Source organism: Falco rusticolus, chromosome 10 (genome assembly GCF_015220075.1).
Source record: "Falco rusticolus isolate bFalRus1 chromosome 10, bFalRus1.pri, whole genome shotgun sequence".
Lineage (NCBI taxonomy): Eukaryota > Metazoa > Chordata > Aves > Falconiformes > Falconidae > Falco > Falco rusticolus.
The window spans coordinates 13555092-13573380 of NC_051196.1; positions in this window are offsets into that span (position 1 = coordinate 13555092).

The following is an 18289-nucleotide window of genomic DNA, read 5'->3' on the forward strand; positions in this document are numbered from 1 at the left end:
AACTCTATGAAGAGTCATGCGGAAAAAAAGTCAAACCACTAAATGTTTAAAAAGTAAAATACCAAGAGAAAGAATACCAAAGTTTCAGAGAGAAGTTTCCCAAATACATTTATATATATATATATATATATACATACACACACACACAAAAAAAAAAAAAAGATTAAGTCTGTTGAGTCATACACCAATTTCACTCAGTGGCTACACAGTCAGGCTTTGTCTTGCTCTTATATTTTTTGGCACCTTAAATATTGATTTTTTTTCCTAGACAGTGGCATGACTTCAACAGTAATAGATAAAGCATACACCATGCTACTTTCTTTCAAAGGACAGTCTGGATTCATCTTTCCTTGCTCCTTTTTTATCACCTACACAGTAGCAACAAAAGAGGGAAACTCTCTACACAGCATACAGCACCAAGCTAGCAGCTGTTTTCTGCCTTTTACATAGCACAGTGAAAAGCAGCTCCATGCCCAACCCACCTACAGCTGATCTATTGCCAGCCATAGCCTAGACAAGTTGATTTTTTTCTCCTGCAGTTTCATGTGAGTTTAGGATTAATTGGCATGTTGTCTTTCAGTAATATAACATAGTCACTATTTAGAGACCATTTTTAATGTACAGACTCATAGGGAACATTTACAAGTCTTATTACACAAATGCTGAGCAAAAGTTAAGAAAATCTACAGTGTTTTAAATAAAACCCAAGAAAAAAAAAAGCGGGGGGGGGGGGGAGGGGGGGCGGGGGCGGCAAGGAGTCAACTTCATGAATTTGAGCTACTAAATCTTTGTTTCAGTTTGGAAACACATTGCTGTCAAAGGCCAAAATTTAGAAGGACACTTCAGAATTCTCCCTTACTATAACCAAAAAGAAAAATCTCTCAGAAACCTGCTTAAACCTCAGTGAAGTAGAACCCCAACTAACAAACCCTTTCTATTACAAGGCACATTTTCTTACAAACTGACAAAACGCAATGATTGTTATAACAGAGATTTAATTTTAATACTCTTTTTAAGAAGCCCCAGGGGTTTTCCTCATCCAGGTGAACCACTACTAAATTGCAGCTTTGCTAAGAAATCTCTTTTCCAGCAACTCAACATTACTTAGAAAAAATCTACACCATACCCCATACTACATACAGCATAGTTCTAAAATACACACACAAAAAGCCTATTCACTGTAAAAAAAATGCAGTCTACTTACTTATCTCCATTTTGCTGTTGTTCTTTTGCAGTAAACTACCACTGCGTGCAGACATTTTCTGCCTTCCACTGGAGATTTCAACCAGATGCAAGGAATCAATGATGCTTCATGAAAAACACATGTGCACTGTAGATCAGCAATGGGACTTGCAGGCAATTAGGATCTGTTGCCACACAGTAACAAAAAGAATCACCTGTAAAATTAAAATAATTATTTCTGTTCTTTTATTGTAGTTAATATAAACTCTCTGCGTAAGGACAAACTTATCACTGCCAAAATAAAATTGTTTTGAAAGTATCATTTGCAATACACAGAGCTACTATTAAAATATTAACTGTTTTAAGATAAATATTTCTTAATAAGTTGTCTAAATATACATTTATCCACATGCAGAGTTCTAAAAACATACAAAATCTTCCTTTTCAAAAGAGAGCACCACACAAAACAAAAAAATAAACCAAGAAATGTGTTTGGAAAAATGAATTTATAGCTTCTGATTTGTGTTTAATAGAGTTTGAAACAACTCTATTATTAATGTTCTTTATCTGATTCTACAAATAAAGGCTCTTTTGTGTTAGCATATTTTGCTGGACTTTAACATTTCAAAGTAGACCAATTTGTGAATTAAGTTCTTGAAACAGATACTTTTCATGTCTAGGAACAGAGCAAAATTAAGAATTGAAGTCCCCAACTGCAAAAAGGTCTGTCAACAATTCTTTTATAAAGCTCCATTCTCAAGAGGTTACAATTATCACAGCATGACATTTTTTCAGGAAAATAATTTTCCCCTAGATGGCTTTCTGGCTTATAGTTTTGAGGTTGGGGGTTTTTCCCCTCTCTTTAAATGAATAATGACAGTTCCCATATCTGTAAGAGGAAAATTACACATTACCTTACCACTCATACTTCGCTCAACAACCTGAAAAGAGAGGACCTTAGACTAGGTGTAGATTTCACTCATTTCGCTTCTGTGATACTTGAACCGAAAGCTTCACATTTACACACTATCATGAAATCTAATAATAAAATTTAGAGGTAGAGTTTGATACTATTCTTTGCTTTGAAGATTTATCTGTGGTGTAGATCACAAAAACCCCCCACCTCCTGATTTAGAGTAACTCTTATAAATTAATTGAATGAACTTTTCTCTTCAGTGCATGCATGTACTTTTTCAAAATACATATGCCAATAATGCAATGCAAAACATCCACTGTTTGGGGAAGGAAACAAATGCTGGTTCACTCTCTATTTCACGGCTTGAATCAAAATTCCCTCAAGACAAAGGGAAGTCATTTGCACATTAGCATTCTAAATCACCAGGGAGAGCATGGCAAGGCTTTCCTGTTGCATGTTGTGAAAATTATTTTTATAGGATTCTGCAAAGGGCAGAAATAATAATAACTAATTTTAAATTCCTTGCTATTTTTGGAAAATTGAAATGTACTGATGTATTAATGAGGATATGCAACATTTTCCGTGTTTCTGAAAGTTCCTGTTTTGTCACTTTATCCTGCTACACATCAAAGTTTTGTCACATATCCTTTAGAGAACATAGAGTTTTGAAAGAGTAGCACATAGCAAAGGCTAGAAATGCTTTTACTCAACTATGGCTTTTTTTTCCTCATGTTAGAAAGAAAAACGGATTCCAAATACCAATTGTTTACGTTGCTGAACCCTTGTACTTCTTTGCAAACACAGCTCTTCAGACAATTTGGGGCTGGAGTACATGACAGGTTTAAAGGACTACCATTTCTAGTAACTTCCTTACTTCAGGTCCTTTCTGTACACTGCAGACAACTTAATCCTTCCCATACAAAATTCTCAAGGCCTTTTTTAATATGCAACAGCCATGAAGCCATTTTTCCTTGCTATTTTCTTCTGAATCATAAGTGCACTTGGCAAGAACTCAAAGCATACGTGGTTGCTGACGCTTCATACACTGGCAGAGAAGGTGAAGGTTGAATCACTCTAACACTTAGGAATTGATTTGGAATAGCTCTCACAAGTTTGGAAAGAGCTGCTCGCTCTCCCAGCTACAGAAATGTTATACTACACCATTATAGACTGAAAGAGATACAGACACACAATTTACGAAGCAAGCTATTGTACTTCATCGTACACTCTATTCCCTGAACCTTGGCAACAAAGAAGGGGTTGAACTTCCTTTGTGGGAGGATGATTATTGAATTGTGCACCTGGCATGCACAAGGCCCTTCTGTCCTTCATTGATTGCTGTGGGCATCAGAAATGAATGAAGTAGGGGAAGACAGATTGTTCTAATACTCTGTTTCCCAGCAAGATAAGCACCAAGCCAGGGCACGCTTTCCTGGCTTGAGATAGACCTTCATGTATCTTTTGAACTCTGGAAGCAGTTTATTCATACTTAAAACCCTTAAAAAAAATACTACCTCACTTTCAACTGCCTCAGAGTAACTACATCTCTCTTTCCGTAACAAAGCAGTACGTTCATTGTCTTGCCGAGGGCCATAAACTCCCTCTAGCTCAGGGACTTTACAAAGCTCCTGCTTTAAGTATGATCTTGAATGACTTCCTCCCTCCTCCTCAGAGCTGCTGCAGCCTGGTCTGCAATCCCCTGCTGAGCCCCCCTCCTTTCACTGCTCATACCTTTCATCTTTCCCAGGGGCATCTCTTAACACCAAACACCTGGGTCTCAGGCGGCTGGGAGTAGAGCTCTGCCCAGCCCTCTCCTCAGGGCTTCTAGTCACAGGTCTGAAAGAAACAGGCAGTTGAGAATGCTTCCTATTACCTGTGGCAATATTCATCAGCTATATTGAAAGATTAAGCAGCCCAGAAACAAACTCTGGGGATTCACAAGCAGTTCAAAATACTAAAAAAAAAGGACTTCATCCATAGAGAAAAGAAGCTCAGCAAGCAAAGAGAGAATTTATAAACGTGTTTTCTCAGATGACAGAAAAAAGGGCATTTTGCTCATGGTAGCTACTGCAGGCAACTGACTGGTAGACATCGGGGTTTTTGGTTTATTATTGATTTTTAAAATAGCCTTCATTTAGAAATGAAGCTGTTTGCAAGAAAACTTTTATCTTTGAGAGTTTTTCCTTTTTTATATAAAATAACGGTGGTTTTAAACAATGGTTTCAAAGATTTATTTTCACGAGGTAAACAGTTTTTTCTTTGATGTCTTTCATCTAGTTGTGTATCAGTAATTTTGCTCCTGAATATAATGTGAAAAAGGAGCACTTTTCAGGTGTTGCATTTTTATTTTATTTTATACATTTGGTCATCAAATCCTAGGGAGGATTGTTCCCCGCACCTCCAACCACATTCAGATTGCTTCATGTAAGTTTTACTAACTTTTGACTAGCAACATTTATCTGACCCAAGCATCAAAGAAGATTGTCTCCAGAGCATCTAGTTCCATCACAAAACTTGTTCGTGAGTCAAGTCCTCATATGCCATTATTCTGTAATTCAAAACACTAGAAGAACAAGCCCATATTCCAAAGCACCCAAGCTAAATTCAACTTTTTAACTGGTTCAATTACTTTAGCTTTTTGCAGCTAGTGAATTTTGCCACTATAGAAAACAGAGATATAGCAAGGATCTTTATTCATTTTTCTCAATTAGATGTGGACAGTTTAATTTTAATTATGTGCTTTGCTCTTCACGATTTCGAACTGGTCAGGTAAGTTGCAAAGTATTTAATCTGCCAGTTAACAAACTGAAAATTGTAAAAGAAAAATTTAAAGACACTCCTATCTGCATATGACTCTTGTTCATATGCCTAATAGTTATTGTCTGAAGAAAATTGGTTCCTCATACTTCAGTCAAAAAAAGAGCACAATTCCCATTGTGAGGAGACATCCATGCTATTACTGTAGTGAGAATACCTAGACTATTCATACACTGTCTTTTTAAAGTACCTGTCATCATACCCTATTAACACCTCCATGAAAGGGTTGCCATAAATCTATTTTATAGCTAGAATCACAGTAATTTTTTGTGGAGGGTGGTGATATTCAGCTATGATACAGACTGACTCACTACCCAGAATTGTCTTAAACTTTTCTCATTTTCTTTAAATATTATCTACCTTGTCTGTGTAAACCATATTAAAACATGCTTTTCAACAACTACATTTAAGCACACAGCTGTTGAGTTTTGCTACCACTATGGCTATGATGGTGCTAAAGAATACTTTATAGAAAAACAATTTATGTAATGACTTACATTGAGTTGCTAATAATATGGAAAGTCATTAAAATGAGGTCAATCGTCCTGTAACACTGAAGGCTACAATACCTTTAAAACTTTTTTTCCAATTAATTAAGCCTTACTTTAAAGGTGTTTAGCCTTCCTTCTAGTTTTGAGTGTTGGGGTTTTTTTTAATAAAAATCCAAATAAGACACCATTTTTTCAGAAAATAATTCCGAACACCATCTTACAAGCTAGTCCTGGTACAACATTCCAGAAGGTAGAACAAATCTAGCTGACAAGAATTCTCCTTGCAATCCAGCACAACAAACACAAGAGAATTTCAGTTATACTGTTTTATTATGTGTTTCTGCAAGTGCTCACAGCACTCAACACAGCAAAACCAGATTTGTTGAGATGGCCAAGGATCCGAGTAGCAGTAATACTATTGCTTGTTTTGTTAATTATGTCTCAATCATCCACTGGCTACTAATTTTGTACTGATAATTTTCACTCTGCTTTCTTTTCTAGCTTGAATTTAGATTAGGGCTGCATTGCTAAACATCTTCTCACTACCTGTCAAATGTTTTCTCTTTATCCACAAATTGGGAAGAAAATGATAAAAAATATGGCTTACCCCAAAAAACATTATCTAATTAATTTCACTACATGCCATAGATTCTTGTATCCAGCATGTCTTACACAGCTTAATAAAACCATAAAGCTGATTTATTGCCTAGTATTTAGCCACCAAAAAAACCCCCAAAACCAAAACCAAAGTGTCTGGGCAGCTCTGTCTGTGAGTCATGGTACAATTTCTGCCCCCTGTTGTTTGACCTGGACTATTGAATCCTCTATGCTGACTCAGCAGCTTTGACCAAGGCATTGAAGAAATGGAAATGAAAGTACTTGTGTCAGCCTGACTTTCCCATTCAATTGCCACCTGCAATACAGACTGACAATGGGACATAAGGCACTCTTAATTAATGTTCTAGGGATCAGGTATATAAATGTGAAGTGTTAGCCTGGCAGGCACTGAGAGTTACTTCTGTCTGACAGACTACTCAGACCTCCAGTAACTTCTATCCATACACCTGTGACTATGTTGATCATGTGCTGGACATAGAGGAACTTGTACTGGTGGGAAAGTATCTAGGGAACGTGTTTACTAGCAGGGTTCTTTAATTCTCCCTAGGTGGAATGCCTTGTGCTGGAGGAGGCATAACTGTTCCTACTGGGGCACAATGCTCTTCTTGATATTAGAGACCAAACCAATTGTGAAAACCTTACTCTGAATAGGTACATCATGGAAAGTGACCTATTCTTCAAAGTCCTTCCTTTTCCTTCTGGTAATCAGATATTCTCTTGCTTGACGCTCAATTATCTGTTGCTTGTTGTTCATAAGTTATATTTTGGCATTCTTAATTATAATAACATACATTTTTATCTTGAGATCTAATTGTTTTTCATCATTACAATATGCAAATATATCTGTTTATACCATAAATGTACATGAAACTAAGAAACTAGAAGCTGTTAATAACTTCCTACCAATTGTAATTGATACTATCATAATTCTACCATCCTACATAAAAGTTATTCTGCATCAGAAAACACAGAAAATAATTAAATTTAGACAGAATAAGGGAAGTATACTATGAGGGTCTTGAAACTAATATGTTAAACAGAAAAGATACTAAGTCGTAACAAGTATGTTGAATGTTTCCTCCTCCCTGCGCTCAAAGCACCTATCTTACTCAAACCTTATGAAAACTTAATTGGTGATAATTTCCATTATTTTAGTTGATTATTCTGCAAAAGCATATAAAATGAACCAGGTGACTAATCCTAACACCAGAAGAGTGGAAAAGCCTTTTAAGTATTATTATAACATTTGACTAATAATGTTTCTGTATGGAAAGTGCCTCTGCACTTAGAAAATATTTTAAGACAAATACTATCAGATAAACAGCACTCGAGACAGGTATTCTGGCATCTTACATATTACCCCATCGAAAAGTCCTGAAAAGCTTAGTCCTGAAAGCCATTTCACCAGAGCACAAATGTGATACTGACGCCAGTTTAGCAGAGACAGCACGAAGAACAAAAACCTGGGTTACTGAAAGGGCTTTGTGAACCTGCATAACACTGCAGATTTAACAGAATCGTCTTGAAAAGGTGACGAATACTGAGTCTGTCACCATGCAAACTCTATGACATATGGCCAATAGATTGTTGGTAAATATTTAATAAAATGAAACATTAGTCTCTGACGTAAAACCTCTACTATTACAAAGAGGCAAAGGTACAGCAACAAAGCACGTGTGGGGGTTTTTTTTGGACAATAGCGCTGTGTTTCATGTTGCCCATATCTACAGACTAAAATTAAAACTCAATCTGTTACCACAGTGTAATACAACTCAGCAGAAGAGGCCTCTGTAGATTTTCTTTTTAGTTAAAACTGGCTTCTATGGTTCAACAGCTTGACAGCAGTGTAAAAGTATATTGGTTTTGCTAGAGCATGTGTCCTTCAAGTCATGACTATTCCTGCTCTAAAATCTTTACTGTAAAAGCCAGTAGAGTTTGGGTGTTGCGTTTGTTTTTTCCCTTTGTTAATATCTTACACTTTGTGTCAGGTGTAAAATGCACAGGTAGCACAGGATTGGTGCTTCTAAATTAACAGAAAATTATAAAATATCTGAATTTGCTAGTCACAACTGCTTATGTGATAGAAGACTGAATTTTATAGAGGACAAATTAATTTTTTCCTTTGTAGCTGTGATTTAAAATCACAATTACTAGTAAAAATAGTTTGGCAGCTTCAATTCCAGTGGAACTCCAGAAAATAACGTTTGGCAGCTCCATTTACGACTGGTATGAATTGCCACAATGCAAAATGCCCACCTCCACATGCCAGAGTTATGTGCAATATTGCCAATCGAAATCCTAATGTCACGGATGGTTTTAAAAATCTTTACTTCTAAGAATAATGAAGATTGAGGTCTTTTTTTTTCTTTTTTTTTTTTTCCCCCTTATATTTTCCTCTTTTTGCACTTTTAAGGTCACAATTATTTCAACATATTCTAATTTTGGACCAAAAGACTATAAGTTTAATTTCTTCAGTGAAAACAAAAACACAAATATCACTTACTGATTTCTGCAGCTGAGTTTTTAAGATACCAAGTTGCCTGACAAAAAGTTAAAAAGTGGTACAAGATAAAAAGATCCACGATACAAGATCCATTATGAAGCCTGACAATTGGCAATATTGTACATGGAAAATATAAACAGTGCTTGCCAAATTTCTGTGATGGAATTAATCAGCCATCAGAACTGTTTGTCTCAGCCCATTTGCTGTAACTACTTTACTTTCCTCTAGAAGCAGTAACTTACTGCTGCACAGACTTACTAGAGATAGTTCAGCATTTAGATGGATAAGTATGTGAATAGATTTTCTGGATAAACTGCAGGGTCAGTATGTCTGTCTCAAGAACTGTTATCTGATAACACTTTTTTTTTAAAACAAATTAATCAAAGAACATCACATGTAACTATCAATGTTACAGATTAAAATTCTAAAATATTAAAATTCTCCTTGTCCAGCAAAGAAAAGGCAGATTTTCTTTTTTCTACCATTAAAAAAAGCACAACAGCCTTTTTAAAAATAAATTCTGCAGGGCAACAACATTTCCTCAGGATAGTCAAATCCCAAAACTACAATTATGCCTCTTTGTATAATATTACAATCCTTAAACAGTCCACACAGTGCTATCTTGCCATAAGTTATTTTCTGGTCAGCTTGCTTATTTCAGTGCCTCATTATTCATAGTCAAAATTTCAGCCAAACTAAGAACAAGCACATATGTAACACAGAAAAAAAATCCTGGCATCCATTCAAATTAGTAATAACATTTTGAACATTTGTTATTGAAGTTTGTTTAAATCCTTCCATCTTAAAGTGTGTAACAAGGCAACTTGTCCTATGCATCATCATGAGATCTTCCATTATCCAATCATGTATCAAGAAAACATGAAAAAGTCATATTAGAATAGCATCTGTTAATGTGTTTAAAGTTCTGCAGTTACTCAAGCTGATACTGAACACAAACAGAGTCCACTAGATGGCATAAAGCAATAAATTCATGATAAAAAACCATAATGAAGCCCCTGATATCTGTTATGGATATTCACTGATTTATGATAAAAATCACGCAGTGAGAGAACAAATTTCTGTTTACTGAAATATTAATAAATTTTAGCCATGTTTTTCGCATACATACCAAGTATTATAAAGGGAAATGTTAAGGATACAAGCTTACATAAGGAAGTCAGGTAACATTAATATGAAAGTTATAAATACAATCCTAAATCTACCCTTTAAGGTTACTTATTCTGGTACAACATTACAACATAATCACACTACTTCAAAAATAATAAAAGACAATAATTTAGTTTTTTATATGTAGCTGTCTTCACAGAAAAGAAAGTAAGACTTTTTTTTTGTTTTCATATTCAAATTGACCACGTGTCATTTTTGCTAACAACTGTTAACAAAACATCTTTAAGATCAAGACCTAGCCTGGAAGATTTCTTCAGCCCTCAGAAACCTCTCCTGGTCACCACAGCCTTTCAAAGTCAATTGCTAATGGCCTTGCAAGGACATCAGCCTCCTCCCTCAACACTCGTGACTGCATCCCATCAGATCCCTTGGACTTTCATACATCCATTGGTTTTACATGTCTTTTGATTTGATCCTTCTCTACCAAGGGTAAGTCTTCCTTGCTCAGGAGTTTCCTGCTGATCTCTGGGGGCCTGGGATTCCTGAGGGCAAAACCCTAGCAGTAAAGACCTTTCACAGTTTAACCTCAGCTGGCAACTAAGCCCCACGCAGCTGCTGGCTCACTCCCCCCGTGTTGGGCTGGGGGGAGAGAATCAGAAGACTAAAAGTGAGAAAACTGGTGGGTTGAGATAAAGACAGTTTAATAGGCAAAGCAAAAGCTGGACATGCAAGCAAAGCAAAACAAGGAATTCATTCACTGCTTCTCATGGGCACGGCCGTTCAGCCATCTCCACGACAGCAGGGCTCCATCATGCTTAACAGTGATTTGGGAGGACAAAAACTGTCACTCCAAACATGCCCTCCTCCTTCCTTCCTTCTCCCCCAGCTTTCCATGCCGAGCGTGACGCCGCATGGGATGGGATGTCCCTTTGGTCCGTGGGGCTCAGCTGTCCCGGTTGTGTCCCCTGCCAGCCCCTGGTGCCCCCCAGCCTGCTGGCTGGTGGGGTGGGCGAGGAGCAGGAAAGCCCTCGGTGCTGGGCAAGCATTGCTTGGCAGTAACAAAAACATTCCTGAATTATCAGCACTGTTTTCAGCAGAAATGCAACACATAGCCCCATACTAGCTAGTGCGAAAAAAATTAAGTCTATCTCAACTAAAACCAGCACAAGACCAAGGAGAAGGCAGCACTGAATACCTCGGCCTTTTCCATGTCCTTTGTCGCCGTGTCTCCTGCCCCATTCCGCAGAGGGCCTATGTTTTCTCTAATCTTCCTGTTGCTGATGTCTGTATGTCTAAAGAAGCCCTTCACATCCCTCCCAAGTTTAAATTTGAAGTGAACTTTGGCTTTCCTGACTCTGTTCCTGCACACTCAGGGGAAATGAGGAAAAGAAAACCAACTCTTTGTGTAACTAGCTTAAACATCGAGTAGTGCGTTGGGGTTTTTTTCATTTTATTACTTCTATATTTTCTTACAAACTTGTAATATTTTTTTTATTCTGAATGTTATGAGCAAATGCTTTTATGTGCTTGTAATCTTATTCAGGCTTAATCCAATGTGATTTAGGGTAACTACGTAACAGCATCCATCACCTCAGGTCATGACAGGTCTATAAAGCAAGACCCTGGGGCTCTTTACCAGTAGCCCCAGTTCCCCAGCTTATCCTCCACTGTTTCCAAAAGGTAGGTTTACAGCTTTTCTTCTCAGGCCAAGGAGAGAACAGCCACTGCAGGAGTCAGGACAAGCAAAAACTTTCAATACTGTTTACACTAAAGTCCCTGGAACACAGGAAGGTGTTGGGATACTGCAGGAGTCATAGATGTCAGGTACATATTCTGCACTTGTGAGGCATGCTTTTTGGGCTTCACTGAAATTTCTGTTTTCTATACTTACACTCCACCTTGGTTCAGCACTTTTATGCCTATACACTATTCTTTTACATTCTATTGATACTATCGGTTACAGTATTAGAGTCAATACAGAGCCTGTTCCAGAAATAGGGACCAGGATGCTCGTGAAAATGTTTGTTAACCAGAGAGATGCTAACTGAAACTTTAATAACGTTAGATGATGCTTTTTCAGAGTGTGCAGCTTCACTTCTACTTTTAAATGGTTTCTGTAGCTGAACCTGACAGTTATAAAGCCACGGATTTCCAAAGAGAAATTTATTTCCAGGAAGCTGAAACAGCTTTTTGACCAAAGCTAAATTATCCTTTTCCCTATACATGTATATCTACTCCATATATACACACACATATTCCATACATTCCACATATGTTTAATTCAAATATGTATATGTATTAAAATATGCATCGTATATTCTGTTTACATAGACATGTTTACATATATATGTGTTTTCATATCCTGGTGCACAGGAGGAATCAAAGATCAGGAAATATATTTAAAATCCAAGATGTTGTCCTTTGCAGACAGTGGGAAAAAGCCTTTTGCATAAAGGAATAATATGAAGCAGATCATTTCTCCTCAGCATAGCGTTTCATGGTAGTTGTAAGTTTTTCTTTTTGGCTTTTCAATTAGACTGTTCCACAAATCAGAGCTTATTGCTGGGTAGTAATTAACAGACCCCAGCACTAGACAATAAGTACTGGTAGCAGTAAAACTATTACACAGTTTGGGACAGAAAGTAGAATAGTCTTTCAAATTATCTTCTATGTCTTTGTTTCTTTTGTTGCCATGTTTCTAGTTGTGCAGACACACCAAGCTTTTGTAGTCTTTCATGGATGTTTAATTAGCTGTTCTATGTACTCTGCAAAGCCATTCTCTGTATGCTTCCTGTGCATGCTTCCTTATATGCTGCACATATACATTCCCTTCCCTGTACATGTGCATTCCCAGAACAATTTCTCTGCATGCTTTCACATGCATACTCCTTATGTACCTTATGTTGAAGTGTTATTTTACATGCTACTTAAAACTTTTCAGCAAAGAAACACTGAAGATGTGGCAACAGCATGAATTTTCTTGTGAGGAGTAAGTCAGATTTAGTACCTTTGCATTAGTTGTTCAGGCTTAGTTTTCATAAATGCCCAAATCACAACTGATTTTTTTTTGTTTAATACCTTCTTGATCTCTACTTACACAACTTCAACATTAATTTAAGCTTCTGAGAAGTGTCAATCTCTTTGACTAATTAAATTAAAACCTATTTGAAACTGAATATTTTGGGGCCATAAACTTTTCCAAAATTATTGTAAAAAAATAACACATGGCTGAGCTGTCTGTTCTGCCTCTAATGTGCTGATCTCAAAGATTGTGCCTATGCAAGCAAATTATTATATAGTGAAACATAGCTTTTCATAACTGTGTATCCATAGGCTAGTCCAGTTAAGAGCAACTGTGGGACATGTATTTATAAGATATAAAAATGTTAGTGTGTATAATTTTTTCCTTCTAATATAATTTTAAAACAAAAGCTGTTTCACAGCTAATTGAATGTAAAGGAAAAAAACAGATGTTACTCTATTGAATTACCTGTTTTAATCTTTACTGATAAATATGTTATTTTATTAAAATCTTACTGGAAATACTAGATGATTTTGACCTGTATTGATCTGTACACTATCCGTACTGATACCCCACAAATGGCCTGAAGTTTTTTCAAGGGTTTGTTTTGATTTGATTGTATATTTTAATGTTTAAGCAGCAGGTTCATTTGTTAGCAGAAAAAACATGTTTGGCATTTCAACTTGAAAATTAAAATTCACTCTGATACAACTTGAATGCTGGGTTCACAGCACAAGAGGGCCGAAAATAATGTTTAAGTGTTCCTATAAAGGACAGGGTATTTGGGAAAATCAAAACCTTACCAATCATTTGTATGCTACACTAACTGGGAGCACATGAAACATGATGAGAGAGAGTGTGAGAGAATGCTAGTCTTTCTATATGCCTCTATAAAAAAAAGAATTAATACAATCAAAAATGCCCCTGGAAAAGTCACTATGTATACACACTTACTTTTAAAGAAAAAGTTTTGTTCTCTGACAGAACGGAATACCCTTAACGTATGATAATGGGCTTTGATACACTAGGCTAAACTGTAAAGTCATAACACAGAATTCCAATACTATCAGAAGTTCTGAAATCTTTCTAAAATCCCCTTAAAAACAATTGAATTTTTTAAAAAAAAGTCAATCAGAAAAGACTTTTAACAAATGTTCCTAAAGCTCCTGGAAGAAACAGGAGAGGTGTTAGAGAGCTAGCATATTGGGAAGCCTGGAGATCCTGGAATCTGAGAAAGCTGAAGACAACGTAGTCTACAGACTTCCTTAAAACCTCATTATCGCCTAGCAATTTTTGTGAAATATTTCATATAAAGAACACTGGTGGATCAGATTCAATACTGAATGTATAGAGACTACTATAAGACTTCTCAATTTTTAAAAATTAAGTAGAAATCACCAATCCCTTTAAGGTACTCTAACAAATCAAAATGAAAGTAGCTTCAAGTTAATTTAGACAGTAAAGAAAGGACACCGAGAGTTAATATTCCAAACAGAAAATATCCTCCCATATCTTCAATAATAAACCTGTATCCCTATGCACCTCTCAATATATTCCACTTTTACAAAGGTCTACACCTGCCCTGGCACAGCAAAATTCATGCAGAATTATCCATGCTGTAGGCAGTAGACATCGAGATCTTGCTTCTGTGATACTAAGTTTGAAAACTGAAAGACAAAACTACAAAGTATATGAGACCTCATTTTCTCTCTGCTCTACATTCTTCCTCTTTATTCTATCTCTTTGCTGTATGGACCTTGATAGCTCTGACTGTGTGCCGTGGTTCATGTGTGGCCTCATGACACAAAAACGATGAATGAGGAGCAAGCAGAAACATCTAGCAGATCCTGGGGCTGCTCCTGAGATATGTTTTAAAGCCTTTAAGAAAGTAAAATTAATATGAAAAGTCGAGATAAGTTGACAATACACAACCATCCTGAACTCTCCAACTTACCCATCTGCCTTCTATAATTCTTGCATATAAATTTTCTCTTTTCATTTAATACCCTAAATAATATTACTTTACTAGATGTATACAAGCCAATCAATTTTCCTTCAGCTGTGGTTTTGGGATTAACAATAATGAAAAAAGGTAAAAAACCAGAAAATCTCAATAACAGTTCCAGCTCACCAAAGAATTGCTTGATGGGCAGTATATAGAACATTACTATGGACTTGTACTCCCTTTTCTGGTTCTTGAAGCACATTGATCATAATATTGTGCCTTAAAAAGTAAAATCAATCTCAAGACATGAAAATATCCTACATAACCTGTCTAGTTTAATTTGATTCACTTTTATTGGTAAACTTATACATCCTATAGCAGCTTTGAGCAAAAGGTTTGTTTTCAGGATATTGATACTAGGTTTGTAAAAACTCAGACCCACCACCCTAGTTCTTTCAGGTATATAAGCCTTCTAAGTATTGCTGGGGTCAAATAAGTTGTGTCTGCTCCAATAAGTTAATAACATTAATTTCAGCACTTTGCAAGTTTCTTAAGCTGAAAACAAAAAGAATAGGAGGGAAGCACTTTGGTTCTCAAATTTCGAACGTTATAAACCTCTCTTTCTGCACAAAAAGAAGAGCATCTGAGTATGGCATATTAACAGAACTTAATACTGGACATTAAACTATTTTGACAATTGAAAAAGCAACAAACAATGTAGCACAGAAAAAATATTATGAATATATAATTCCAATATATAATACAGTGTAGAAAATACTTTAAAATACATATTGTAGTTATCAGGATAGTTTGCTTCACATTTTGCATATTTAGAAGGCTGAAACATTGCTTTGTGTTCATGATTCATGAGATCTGCTGGAAGTAAATAGGCTCCTTAACATCTCTTTCTTTCCACAGTAGGACATACTTGACAAGTGTCAGAATGACATAATGCGAGCTATATTGTAATGCAGTGTAGACACTGATCACTCAAGAGAGCTTGACTTCCATCACAATGCATTACTAAACTGATACCACAACAAACATGGTGAGTTTTTGGCACTAAAACACTTTTTCTGGTAGAGGTGATGGACAGCACAGATGTAAAAAACATAAAAATTATTCTCATAAAATAGGTAAGACAGTTATTTGACTTTCTTAGTGATGCTGGCCAAAGATAAAGCACTACAAAAAACTGCTGGGAAGAAGATGATGCACTGCAGGTCTGCAGTTCCCAATCATATATATCACATAAATGAACCACTTTCAATCAGGGACTAAGTTGAACACTACGTAGCTACAGAAGCTGAAGATGCTAATGAAGTGCCGAGTCATCGCAATATCAAAACTCAGAGAACTCACTCATGTCTATGGCAAAAAATATTCTGTTCTGACTAACAATACACCATAGATTTCATTTTCAAGGGTGTCCTTGTTGAAATTTCTCTTCTTTTCAATTGCCCATCAGCTGTGTCTGAAATGTCTCACTATATAAGTATTTACTAAGTTCTTAGGACAGACTGCTCCCTGAAATGGGGAACTGTGCTGGGGAAACAGAGAATAGCAATATTTGTTTACACTTGCTACAAACCATTTTGTTAGTCCTGTGCAAACATTGTTCCTAATGTGATCACAGTCTGCCAAATGAAGCACTACATCCAGGCTCATTAGGTAAAACCCAGTTTCTTCCTCAGGCAATACAATGAACAACTTCATTTGTTGCCAGGTTACTCCATCTCTAATTTCTTTTGCCAAAGGAAGTTGGAATTGGCATACATCTGAAGATGCCACAATGAAAATGGGTTGGCACAATTTTGTTGAGAAATTACTCCTCATTTATGACAAACTTACAAGTCAACACGGTGAGTAGTGGCTTGAAACAGCTACGTTTCTGATATGTTTCTGCCTAGAACTGGTATGTGGCTTCTCAGGATGCTCCACAAAACACCCTAGCCCCACTGAGGTGCATGCGGTAAGAATGGAGGGGAACACAGACGATTTTCTGAGACTTTAATTAAATTACTTCTACTGAATTAATAAGATTAATTAAGAGCACTAATTTTGAATGGCAACAGGCCCCATCAGAACAGTACCCTGGTAAAGTCATAAAAGATCCAATCCATTCCAGCGGTATTAGTGGTACCAGAAAAGCACCTTTGAAAACTGCTACTTTCAAAAATAATGTAACTCTAGAAAAGTATGTAAAACTTTGGATTGAGAGGCAATCTTTGGAAAAATGTTACATTTGATTCTGGCTTTCTTTTTCTACAGACACTATTTTTGGTACAAAGAGCTCTTTCTATTGCAGAAGATATATCTCAGACCCTTTGACCTTGGCAGACAGTAGTAGAAAAAACAGCACACGCACTTTTTTTTTTTTAAAAAAAAAAAAAAAAAAAAACTTAGCAAACTAGGAACATACAACAGGGATATGAGTAAGCAGGCAACAAAGGTATGTTTTCAACTTCCTAAAGATACGGAAACTAGATCTACTTCGTTAAAAGCGAGCTGTTCCTTTATATTCTTCCTTCCTATCCTGGCCACGGGCAAAGTTGCATTATTATCCTATGAGTCATTCTTTCTTCAAAATATCTCTCTGGGTAGTACTTGTTAATTAAACTTTCTCATCCTCTTTCTCTCTTACAGTTGTTGGCAATAGTCTTGTATTCTTTCTTTTGAATAGACATCTATATGTAATCTCCCATTATTAGAGTAGTAGGAAGGAACTGACTTTTACCATGTGTGCCTGTTGAGCACACAATTACTAATTATATCAAGTATGCCTTGTGAGTGCTACTGGTGATTTAAATAGTACATTTTCTTCATCTCTTTAGGACAATGTCATCTATTGTACAATGTTTCTGTCTGATTCTTTGGTGGCATTTTAGCTACTGAACTTGAAAAGTTCTTCAGTTTCATAAAGAAAAATGTGGAACTTGTCCCTTTTCTGTGGATGTGACTCTGCAGTAGCTAAACCAGCCTGCTGTTCAGAAATGCAGAGTAGGAAATAAAATGTCATTTGAGTATGTGCGGTAATAATAGCCTGGTAGCAATGCCATACTCATCAAAGTTGTATCTAGTATCATTAGTACTGATTTCTTAATTTCATTTTTTTATGAAATGATAGGAAAGCATTTTTCACAGAAACTAGGTTTCACTCCCAGCCATACAAACATACATATATATTTTATGAGTCTGTCCTACAAAATATATAGAGAAGTAACTGAGCATGAATTAATCACCTGAATACAAATGAAAGGATAATAGAGTTGTTGTTTATGCTCAGTGAAACAAATTCACAGGATGGCTCTGTAGATGACCAAGAAGTTATAGCTTATGTCTTTACCCATAGTCATTGAGCTCATAGCTCTGAACAGAGCTATAAAGCTGTACCTCTAAGCATACGGCAGGATAGGGAAGGTAAAATATGAGTGAAGGCTAGCCAATGTATTTGGAGAGCGAGGTAAGCAGAGAGAAAGCCCAAGCAGAGTAACACCTAAAGATCTTCAACTGAAATCAGAACTCCACTGAAGACCCTATTGTAGAAATGAATAATTAGCATGAGAAGTCTACAATTAGAACAGAATGGGAAGGTATAAGAATTCAGCAACTGATTTAACCTAGGCCAAGGAAATCCTGGAGCAAAACCAGGAAAATAATCTACCTC